This window comes from Python bivittatus, unplaced genomic scaffold, assembly GCF_059951505.1.
Source record: "Python bivittatus isolate LINGU-HERP-01145 unplaced genomic scaffold, Pbiv_v1 ctg000810_np1212, whole genome shotgun sequence".
NCBI lineage: Eukaryota > Metazoa > Chordata > Lepidosauria > Squamata > Pythonidae > Python > Python bivittatus.
The window spans coordinates 2,704,569-2,716,144 of NW_028277111.1; the positions used below are offsets into that span (position 1 = coordinate 2,704,569).

Genomic DNA, 11,576 nt, shown 5'->3' on the forward strand with positions numbered 1-11,576 from the left:
TGCTGAGCTGTTGAACACTCGAAGCTCTTCCTTCTTTGCCCGCGACTGAAGGGGGGGGAGCGCAGGTGGAGGTTTGCGGACAGGATGGCTCTGGGCTCTGTGCCCCTGTTGCTTCTGGCATTGGGGGCGGTCGCCCTTCCGGAGAGCTGCTTCGGTGAGTCCCTTCTGGGACGTCGGGGGTTCCAGTCCCTTTTTCTGCTGGTGGGAATTCATCCAGGGAATCTCTCTCTCTCTCTCTCTCTCTCACACACACACACACACCCACATCACCTGGGTACCTTTGGGTGGTTGAATGTACACTTGGTGACTTTTTGGGGAGGGAACAATGCAGGGTGGGGAGGACCAAGGACAAAGCTGAAAGTTTGGGGTCCTTGGAGTTGTCTGAGCTCAGAGAACTCTGAGGACTCCACGGCTCAACCCTGAGCTACACATATTTGCTTCTATTGAAAGCTGAAATTGTTTGGCATTTGGGAGGCACTGCAGTTTTCTTTGTGTGCGTGTTTTAAAATTCCAATGTTTATGGCATACACTGCACTTTTCATGAGTTGGGAGCCACAGACCTGGAATTCCCTGGTGGTCTCTCATCCAGGGACCAACAAGGCCTGACCCTGCTTAGCTTCTCAAAATCAGCCAAGGCTGGCTGGGTGCTCCCACGTAGCCCCCAGATTAAAAAGAGCAGAAAACAGCTCAGCCTCTTCAGTTGGGAGACTGGTGAATCTTACATCTGGAACAGCTGCGCCCTGAGCGTCACCCAGCCCCACCCTGGAAAGGTGCCTGATGAGGAGGATGGCTGGAGTCTCTCCCTCAGCCCAGCCCTGTCCTGATAGGCCTCCTGTCCAATCGCAGGTGGCGCTGGTGGGCCAGGAGCCCGTCCTCTTCTCTGGCTCCGTCTGGGAGAATCTCACCTACAGCCTGCGAGGCTGCAGCGAGGAAGACGCAAGCAGAGCAGTGACAGAAGCCGGTGCCTTGGGATTCATCTGGGAGCTGGAAGGAGGCTTCACTGCAGGTGGGCAAAATCCGTCCCCTCGGTTCATCCTCTAAAGGCCCACTTTCCTCCCAGAAAACCCACCGGTCCTGGTACCTGGCTCCCCTGAAATTAAATCCTGCTTGCCTCTGTTGCAACATATATAGGTAGTCCTTGAGTTACGACCATTTGTTCAGTGACCATTCAATGACGCTGAACGAATGGTGGTTACAACCAGTCCATGAAGTTCAGGCTGTCGCACCACCCCCGCAGTCACGTGATCACAATCTGGGCATTTGGCAACTGGCTCACAGTTATGACAGTTGTAGCACCCCATGATCACCTGATCACCATTTGTGACCTACCTTGCCAGCTTCCCACAAGGAAAGTCAATGGGGAAGCCGGCAGGGAAGGTGGCAAGTCACTGGGGTATCTCCCCCGCTGGGCAGCAGTCACTTGCCTGCCTGCCGGCCTGCTTGCAAACTGCCTGGGACTTGCAAGTTCCTGCTGGCTGCCCCGCTGACTTTGCTTGTGGGAAGCTGGCAGGCAGTTGCACAGAGGTCCTCACCTAATGACCAGTGGGATTCAGTTAACAACGGCAAGTGGGACTGCAGCGATGAGGTCACGTGTCATCACATTTTACAACTGCATCTGGTCCCAATTGCTGTCGTAACTCAAGGACTACCTTTAAAGCTTCAGGTACACCGATGGTTCTAACCGTAACCATATCACTAAAGCACTAGTGCAGAAGAGAAAAGTCAAACAAAGCTTATTGCATCCTTGTCCTGTTTCACAAAACACAGTCCTGAAGTCCCTTCCACGGCAGTTAAAAGCGCAGGGGGCTTTTTCCCTCCTCCAGACCTTTTGCACTGAAAGTCAAAGAGCTGGGAGTCCTAATGCAGTCCTCTCCTCCCAGTCTGCAGAGTGCCGGGCTTCAGGTCCCGCCTCTCCTTGGGAGCCCCGTCCTTGTTTTTCAGCCAGTGGCTTCACCAACTCTTCGGGGCAATGAGATTTAGGGGACTCTCCTTTTCCTCCCCTGTTTTCCTCGCCTGCCTTCCTGCAGACGTGGGGGAGAAGGGGGGCCAGCTCTCCTTCAGGCAGAAGCGATGGCTGGCCATTGCCCGGGCCCTGATCCGCACCCCCAAAGTCTTGGTGCTGGATGAAGCCACGAGGACCCTGGACTCCGACAGTGAAGCCACGGGGGGCGGGGGAGTGGGAGCTGCAAGAGGACCCTGGTGGGGTTAGTTCTTCAGGAGCCCCGAGAGGGCTTAATCTGGGTTTTTTGTGAGGTTACAGTCCAGGGAAATTAGGTTTATTCAACAGGAAGTGGAGTAATTTCTTCCAAGTTTAAGCTGGTGGTGAATAGAGTTTAAAACCTAGCTGTCACCACCCTCATGATAAGTTTAGAGTTCTTATATTGAGGTTATTTTCTCTTTTATCAGCTCATCTTCTGGGGGTTATTATGATCTATCTCTCAGTTCCTCAGGGGGCTACTGGCTTATAAACAATAAAACTTTATTTGACAATACCACCATATGGACAGATAATATGGATCTAAGTGAACTTTGTGCCTATTTCCACAAGAATAGTTTTTTCATACAGATATAAATATATTTATTGATTTCACCAGCCTGACATGCCGCTCCAATTGTCGACTCCGAGCAGCGGAAAACCCTACCACACAGAAACAAAATTAAACAGCAAAAATAGCCAAGCAACAAACAGTATTACAGGATGAAATAAATTACTTGGATATATAATATTTCCCTGCCAGTGACGCCCACAGGACTGTGGTGCTGGGGAGGGAGGTAGAAATGGTGGGGAGTTCCTCCTCTCTGCTAGATTATTGATTATAGATGACAGATTATGGATACAGACTCCCTTCCCTTCCCGTCTCTCTGTCCCCTGCCTCTTTTCTTTCCAAGAAAGAAAATTTATCTGGGAAGCAAAAAGAGACCCCAGATGAGGCAATGGCAAAGCGCTTCCATCCTGTTACCAAGAAAGCTACAGAGAGTCTGGAAAAAGGAGTGAAGAAACAGCTCATGGTAGCACCCAGGGACTTTGGCTAATCTGGAAAAAAGCAAAGCAGAATTAGGCCTGGTTGGAATTTGGATGGGAGACCAGCAGGAAATCCCAGGGCTGGCTGCCAGATTGATGCCTCACCAGGAGTCGAGCTGACTCTGGGAGTCTTTGCCTTTCTCCGTTGGTTTTAGACAACAGAGCCCCTCTGTGGAAAGAGGGTGACCCGAAAGGACAGAGTCGCCTGTCTAGCAGTTCTTGTGTAAATGAAATCTCTGTGTGATTGCTTTTAGTTCTGTCAAATCTGTATTTGAATGAAAGTCACACAGTAGTGTTTCTGCAGGGTAATTGTTACAGAGTAATTGTGCAAAATTAAATTAAATATAAATATCACCTTCTCTGTTCAGCAGTTACACCTTTCTCCAGGAGACAATATACAGGAACAAACATAATTAAAGGTTATTTAGAAATGCCTTGTCCATGACTTAAGCAGGAAGCTACTAACTAATGGGGTAAAAGCTACTTTAAAAAAGAGATATGGTACAGAAAAAACTACTAATTAAAGAGGGAGGCTTTCTTAAGATTTGGCCAGTTCAGCTATCACTGCTAATATTTTAAGTCAAAATAATTTGTCTTTTCATTACATTTCCCTAAAAATTATTTTGAAAGGTCAAGACGACACAAATTACGTGGGAAGGAAAAAGAGCAAGACTAGACAGAAAACCCTGAGATGAACTGGATTGGTACTGACGTGGTGTTGCTGCTGATTTGGGCGTCAAGGCTTAATTGGTGGAGTTTTTAACTGTTTTTATGTTGTACGCCACCCAGAGCCAGGGTTTTGTAATATGGCGGCTATATAAATATGCCACATAAATATAAATAAATAAATTTAGGATTTGTGGGTTGGATACCAAAGAACAAGAACCCCGAGACAGATGCCAGGAGAGCAACGAACTTTGAAGAAAATGTATTAAGAAATTACACCCACATTTACTCCAAGCGCCAGGAAGTCCATCCCCAAAGAGCTGGGGGAGCCCAAACAGTGCTGAGGGATTCGGCTCAAGAGGCAGCCGGATCTGCAGGGCAAATGTGACGGCCCTTTTCCCCCTCCTGGCCCTTTGCAATGCTCACCCCGGCGCTGGGAGGATCAGCAAGAGGGCAAATCGTATTTCTGTGTATGCTGATTGAGGAGGAAGGGATCGTGAGTGAGCACACGGGCGCACGGTGGGGAACGCACGGTAAGGGGATCGTGCTGGTGCCTGTTGTTTGCCTGGCAGCCTGCCACTGATTCACACGGGCAAAGGGTGCCCATCAACCAAATAGGTCTCAGAGAAGTTTGTTCCCTTCCTAGGGAAGCCCTGCGCCCCTGAGAAAAGCTGCGCAGGAGGAGATGGCTGGTCTAAGCAACCTTTCCGCTCTGCACAGGGGAAAAGCGGGGGGAGGGGGAACAGGTCAGGTACTGATCTGATTGACGCAGACCCCAAAGAGCCCCGAAAAGCACTGGGCCCCGGACTCTTGGACTTTTGTATCTCCCTAGAAGGCCTGGGGAGGTGCTTCATTAAAGAAAAAAAAACTATTGATATTAGCAAAAGTGGAGTTAATTAATGAAATGGGAGTCAGATTGGGGCCATAAACCATCAGGCTCGCACTCCTCACCTGAACATGTCAGCAATAAACCATCAGACTTGCATTTCTCCACAGAACATCTCAACAAGCTCAGAGATTAAGCATGAGGACTGATTAAAGCGGGAAAAGTCAGATTTAAAACCAGGCAAGACCTAAAATAACAAAGGCTCCAAGGCCAGCAGGTGTCCCAGAGGCGGAAAAGCACAAGTCGTCATGGACACTGTCACACCTATGGGTTGACAATGTGTGATGTTATTATGGGATGTTAGTTATTAAGTGCGGATGCTCAACTATGTAACCAATCATATAATCTCTGATAATGATGCTGTTTTTCAAAAGAGATAAAAGACTCATATTTTCTATTTTCAGGGCTCTCTTCTTGGGAGGGAGTCCTCAATTACTAAGGTGCCTTAATAAATGAGTGACTGAGTTTCTCGAGTCGTCTTTCATCGGGTTAAAGGGCTGGGCTGAAACCACGATTTGTGCACAACACTATTCAAGATACAAAAGTGAAATATAAACCCTGTAAGTCTCTCTGTGTTTTCTACTGTCTCTCTCCTACACTCTGCTGCTATTACTAATAACACTGCACAATGTTCTACATTCTACTACTATTCCTATACTACACGCTAATTCTATGCTAATTACTGCTACCGTCACAATAACTCTCCTGCTATTCCATTGCTGTTGCGGTATTTCCTCTGCACGAGGCTCTGTTGCGCAGCTCCTCTACGGCCACGTTGGCAACGCTTCCTCCCCACGGACGCCGCTCTGCCCCACTTCCCCCTCCGTTCCCGGCCGGCCTGCAGAGCGCCTGCGCCCCTCCACGCGGGCTCTCCTGCGGGCCTTCTCCTTCTCCCTCCCGCGCTGCTTCTCTCTCCTCCGGGCCGGCCGGTCTCCGGGGAGGGAAGCGCCGTCCTCCGCCCGGCGGCGGCTCCTGCTGCGGCGCGTCCGAGCCACGCGGGGCCCCGCCGCGCTCCCCGGGCTCCTCCCGCCTCTTGCGAGGCCGCGGCTTCACGGGCTCCTCCGCCGGGCTCAGCTGGGGGGCGGGGGGGCTCGGATGGGAGGGGAGGGAGGCCGCGCGGGGCCCGCGGTGCTTTCTCCGCTGGCTGCCTGGGAGTCTCCTTCGCACAACCTACAAAACACCGTGTCTTTTTTTTCCTGGAAAGAGCAGCCAAAGACAGAGAGGAAGGCTGGTGCCAGATGGATGAAAGATTGGGAGATCTCCACCCGTTTCGTCTGATTCCTTTTTTACCGAACCAGAGAGCGGCACTCGGTCCAACGTCCTGCTTAAGGCAAAATGCGCAGTGGGGGATGGCCCCCATTTCCCCCTCAAATGATTCTGCAGCCTTTGCTTGTGACAACCTCCCTGCGAGGTAGACCCTCCGCTGTGGAACCTCCCCTGCCAGGAGATGTTTCCCCTCCTGCCAGCTCTACCCACTTCCGCCCTCCTCTTGCGCACGGACTAGCCTTTGGGTGCTTGAGGTCAGGAATTCATGGCCTTCCTTCAATATCCTCCAGGCTCAACATGTTGATCTCTTTCTACTCTTCTGCACAGGAACCAAAAAAACCCGCTGAATTTTATTGAAAGAAAAATAAGGATGTTTTAACTTTTTATTTTTATGGGACTCTTAAACAACAACACAAATAATACAAGCACAAAACCATTATATATAGTTTTATTTTTGAACTATTAAACTATTAAAAATAAAACAGCACTAAAAAGAAGGAAAGGGGAAAGAACCTTCCCACCTAAACTTTGTCCACAGACCCAAGACATCTATTGCTGTCCCCCCCCCAGAAGAGGACCCTGCATTGTGAGATTTCCAAAGAGGGAAGGAAAGAGCCCTCTCTGTCCAGAGATTCAGGGTGGGGGTCCAGGAAGCCCCCCATCTTCCAGGCGCTACCAAAGCACCGTGGCCTGCGTTTCACAATGGTGAGTACCACAATTCCACCCTTCCAGCCTTTCTGCCACCCCATCTGCTCTGGGCCATCTGCTTCTCTGGGACAGGAGCAAGATAGGTTGCGCTGCCTGCAGGAAGCTCTCCTTTCTCCCAGCAAGAGGCGGAGGAGAGCAGGCCGAGAAAGAGCCCAGGGCTTCCTTGCTCTCCTCCTTCCCCCTGCAGGCCCTGCTTCTCCAGGCCGCCCAGCTCTCCCGGCTGCCTCTCCCGGCTGCTGGCAGAACGGTCCGGCCAAGGAGCCAGAACTGAAGCCGTCCAAAGTAGGAACGGAGGAGAACATCTGGGGTGCAGACCTGCTGCCAGCACTGAAAGCTGGTAACCTGTTTCAGGCCTCTCACGTCCCACTCCTGGCTCTATGAACGTACTGGGGGGCAGTGAGAAAAAGAGGGGCTGCCTCACCCAACAGACCCGCCCCTTCCGGTCAAGGTCCTGCAATGGGGCTGCCAGAAGGCTGGGCTGCTCCCTGTGCTGGAGAGAAGGACGGACACTGGGCTCTCCTGGGGGTTTGGCTGAAGGAAATATCCTCTTCCAGGCTTTTTAGGAAGCAAAGACTCCATATCTGGAAATCTGCATAGGAGACGCAGAATTCTGTCATCGCTGCTCACCAGCCCCACAGGGGAGTCTACTCTGGAGTTAATCCCGTGGATTTAGCCGAGCTTTTCCCCAAGTAAGTGTGGATACAACATGGTATCTGGGGGCACCTTAAATTCCAATGTATCATCACTGAAGCTTTCCTGGGTCCCCATTTTCGATACGCACCTTAGATATATCTCATTTTTGCAACACTCATTCTCTGATACTGTACCTATTATTTCTCATCCTCACTCTTTCACCTCCTCATTCCACCAAGCCTCCTTTTCTACACTTCCCATTTACACCTCTGTGCACCTCTGCAGCACGCCATACAGTGATTTGCACTCCCTTCCAGGCAGCTTCCTTCTTTCCCTAAATCTGTTTCTTTGTTCATTCCCTGGGAAGATCAATTTATCTTCTTCTGATACTATTGATGGGAGCCAGTTTGGTCTAGTTGTTAAGGCACGATGCAAGAAACCAGGAGGCCATGAGTTCAAGTCCCACCTTATTCGCAAAGCCAGCTGGGCCAGTCTCTCTCTCTCTCACCCTTAGGAAGGAGGAAGTCAGGACAACCCACTTCTGGAAACTGTTGGCAGGAACAGTCAGTCCAGGCAGTCACCAGGAGTCAGGATTGACTCAAAGGCACCAAAACATACCCAGACAGACACACACACACACACAGAAACACACATAGGGCTTTCTATTCCTGAAATCATTCTACTTTCACTACAGTTTCTTTCACGAGAAGAGGACGGCAGAGGATGAGATGGTTAGATAGCATCACTGAAGCAATGAGCATGAAACTGAGCAAACTCAGGGAGGCAGTGAAGGACAGGAAGGCCTGGCGCGATATGGTTCATGGGGTCACGAAGAGTCGGACACGACTTAACGACTGAACAACAAATCCATTGTAGGGGAGATGGACGGGAGAGAAATCCAATAAATAAATAAATAAAATCCATTTTTTCTTTAGATCCATTCTTGGCACTGTCAAAATTGTATCTCCACATTCAGAATTTCTCATTATCCTTGTATTCCTCATTCATTCTCTCCATCTTTCATCATGAAAAGACAAATCTTTAGAGTCTTCCTTGGTTAAGCACATGCTTGGATTAACTCCCTGGTCTCCCCTTCCCTGCAATCCTTGTCCAAAAGAATTTTAGCCTTGAGGCCTCACTCAGATCTGGAGCTTCTTCCTCACTCCTCCCTGCCCTGATTAGTCACATCTCACCACAGCCATCACTAGTTGTTTCAGGGGTTTCACGATGCCTCTTCTTTAGATATTCTCTTGCATTGATCACACCTGTGGGCCACCTCTGGAGGGAGTGGGTGGGAATACCGCATCCATCCTGGCTCTTCTTGATCTCTTTTTTTTTAGAGTTTTTTTTTTTACAGCAAACACAAACATACATAAACAAACAAAAACATAAAAAACATAAAAACCATCTTCCATCTTATACTGTGTGTCAGCCAGTTACCAATCACTTGTGCCATCCTTTCATAGTCTTCACTCACCATTTATATAGATTCTCATGTTATCTATCCAATGTATATTTGTATATTTATCAGTTATCAATTATTAATCATTTATGACTAATCTATAACACCATTTATTACGAGAAATTATAGCTTTCATTATAAGATTTGTATCATTTTTGTCCATTGATTTTATATATATATATAATTTATATCAGCTTATCGAGTTTCTATTGTAAAATTTCCTAATCTATTACATTACTGTATCTTTTCATCCAACCATTGATAAAACAAATCCCATATCATATAAAATTGTTTGTCTTCTTGCTCTCTAATTTCAAATGTCAATTTACTCATCTCAGCACATTCCATAATTTTCTTAATAACCTCCTCCTGCATAGGTACTTTTTCATTCTTCCAATTCTTAGCAAATACAATTCTAGCCACTGTCAAGACATTTACAATCAGATATTTCAATTCTTTACTGTATGTTTCCGGTATAATTCCCAGTAAAAATGTCTCTGGTTTAAAGTCTATGTGTTGTTTTGTCATTTTTTCCAACCATGTGTGAATTTTAATCCAATATCTTCTCTTCTTGATCTCTTCAATGCCATCAATCTTGGTGTCCTTCAGGACTAGCTCCGGGAATTAAGAGTTGGGGGAACCGTCTTGCCCGGGTTCTCCTCCTTCCTCTGGGGCCGATTCCAGGTGGCCTTGATTGGGGAGCTGCTGGGTGAGGCCATGCAATGGCACAGGGTGAGGCACCATCTGTGTGCTGATGATCCCCAGTTGTAACATCTCCGTCCCAGCCTGGCCAAGGGAGGCTGTGGAGGTTCTGTCTTGGTGTCTGGAGGCCATGGGAGTCTGGATGGAGAAGAACTGGCTTCAGTTCACCCTGAGTGGCTCTGGGTTTTAGCCTTGCTGGATCCAGTGATTTTCCATCTGTACTTCTGGATGCGGTTGTACTGCCACAGACAGAACCAATGAGCAATTTGGGGACCCTCCTGGACTCCCAACTCCTGTTTGAGGAGCAGGTTGCAGCCACGGCCAGAATGGCTCTTGCACCACTCCATGTTGTGCACCAATTGTGCCCTTTCCTGGATCAAGCAGCACTGCAGAGTCATTCATGCTTTGGTCACCTCCCAATTGGACTACTGCAAGGTGGTCTACATGGGGTTGCCCTTGAAGAACATCCGGAAGCTGCAATCGGTCCAGAATGCAGCAGCACCGGCAATTATGGGCCTGTCCGGCATCCCCATGTTATTTTGGGTTCCTGAGCTGCACTGGCTCCCAGCAGGCTTCTGGGTGCAACTCAAGGTGCTGCTTGTTAGTTACAAAGGCCTTCAGGGCATGGGGCCAGGCTATTTGGGGGACCACCTCTCCCCTATGGTCTCCACCCATCAGAAGGGCCATGCCCTGCGTCCTGTTGATTCAAGTGTCATCTGGTGAGACATAGGACTGTCGCCTTTTCTGTAACACCTCCTGTAAACATGTGGCTTTCCTTTCAGGCACGGGAGTTGGGAGATCAATTTGTGGCTGACTGGTTTAGCCTTGGTGCCCATTTTCGTGTGTTGTATTTATTGCATCCTGTTATTGTATTAATGTTTTTATTGTGTTGGCTGCCCAGAGTCACTCTGGGTATGTCAGATGGGCAGCCATAGAAATCAAATAATAAAATTTTAAGAATTTTGAAGAGGCTCAAATACCTACTGAATTCTCACCAAATGCTTTTGAAGTCTCCTTTTTAGGCTGTCAAAGATGGCCAGCTCTTGAGGGCATCTGGGAAGCCCAAGGGGATGAAAGACCCCACCCTTGTCACTCCTCCTTGCCCAAAAAGCATCCACTGTAGTATGAGGGACGTCTTTCCCATAAATGAAGGGTCTCCCCACTTTTGGGCCACAGCGTCATATTGGGCATTTGAAGAGCACGGAGTGGGATCTCTCAGAAACAGGAGAGCAGGAGAATCTGCCCTTTCGCAAGGAGACCGGGATGGCTGTGGCCGGTCATTGAACATCAGATAAAGGAGCAGGCAGGAGCCACCGCAGTTCTTGCTCCTTCCAGGTTCACCTTGGCTCCCCCACTTCCTACACTGCTCAAAGTGAAATCAGGGTCTCTGATCAACAAGGTGGGTCACATCCCTCCCATTTCCAACCTCCCAAAACAGGCAGCAACTCAGGTGAAAGGAAAACAAAATCATTTATTTTCAGCAAGCAATTCTGGCGATCTTACAATGTGTGTGTAAAGAAATATTATATGAAGCAAAACTCCAAATGACTTAGCCACCAGAGTTATTAAAAGAGGGTAAGAAATACCTGAATGCATATTAATGTTTTTCTACAGGAAACCGCAATTTCAAAGAGACGTTACTTGCTTTCTTGACTGGGCAAAGCTGAACAATTGTGATGAATCAAAATGATCCCCCCCAAATCTCAAGGGAACTGCAGCGCTTAGGAAGGGAGCAGCCTTCGTCTGCTGATGTCATCTTCCATTTTTCTAAATTATTAAATCCATTAACTGAGTTCTAGAAAAGATGTACCATTTTCTGCGTCTGAAGGCTGCCCTCAGTTGGCATATTGGTTATTTGTCAAACTTTTAATCAAATATATAATCCAATTAATTGGGCAACATATTAATTTTTTAAAAAAATAACTATTTTTTCTGGAAGAAATCTCAAAGCACACTTTCGAAATAGCAGCTTAAAGAGGCATTTTCCCTTCCCGTCAATGGACAAAGCCTTCCTTCATTCTTCAGATGAACCACCCACATTTCCTCTTCAGGGGAGGTCCCAGAATTACTCCTCCACATGAAAAAACCCTGATTTTCCCAGACAAAAATCTGCACCAGGGCACTCATGAAGGACCCAAAATACGTCCTAGTTACAGCCGGCTGGAAGGGCCTGAAGAGGTCCTCCTAACAATACAGCGTAATTCAGCAGAAGGTTGCTCGCTCTTCTTTCC

The 11,576-nt window shown here is 48.2% G+C and overlaps 1 long non-coding RNA gene across 1 annotated transcript; it reads left to right on the forward strand.

Annotated features, from left to right (window-relative positions):
- On the forward strand, positions 1–9,155 carry LOC148213933 (uncharacterized). Its single transcript, XR_015793664.1, has 3 exons — positions 1–154; positions 847–1,006; positions 4,685–9,155. It is a non-coding gene; the product is annotated as an uncharacterized LOC148213933 (long non-coding RNA).
- The last annotated feature ends 2,421 nt before the right edge of the window (positions 9,156–11,576 follow it).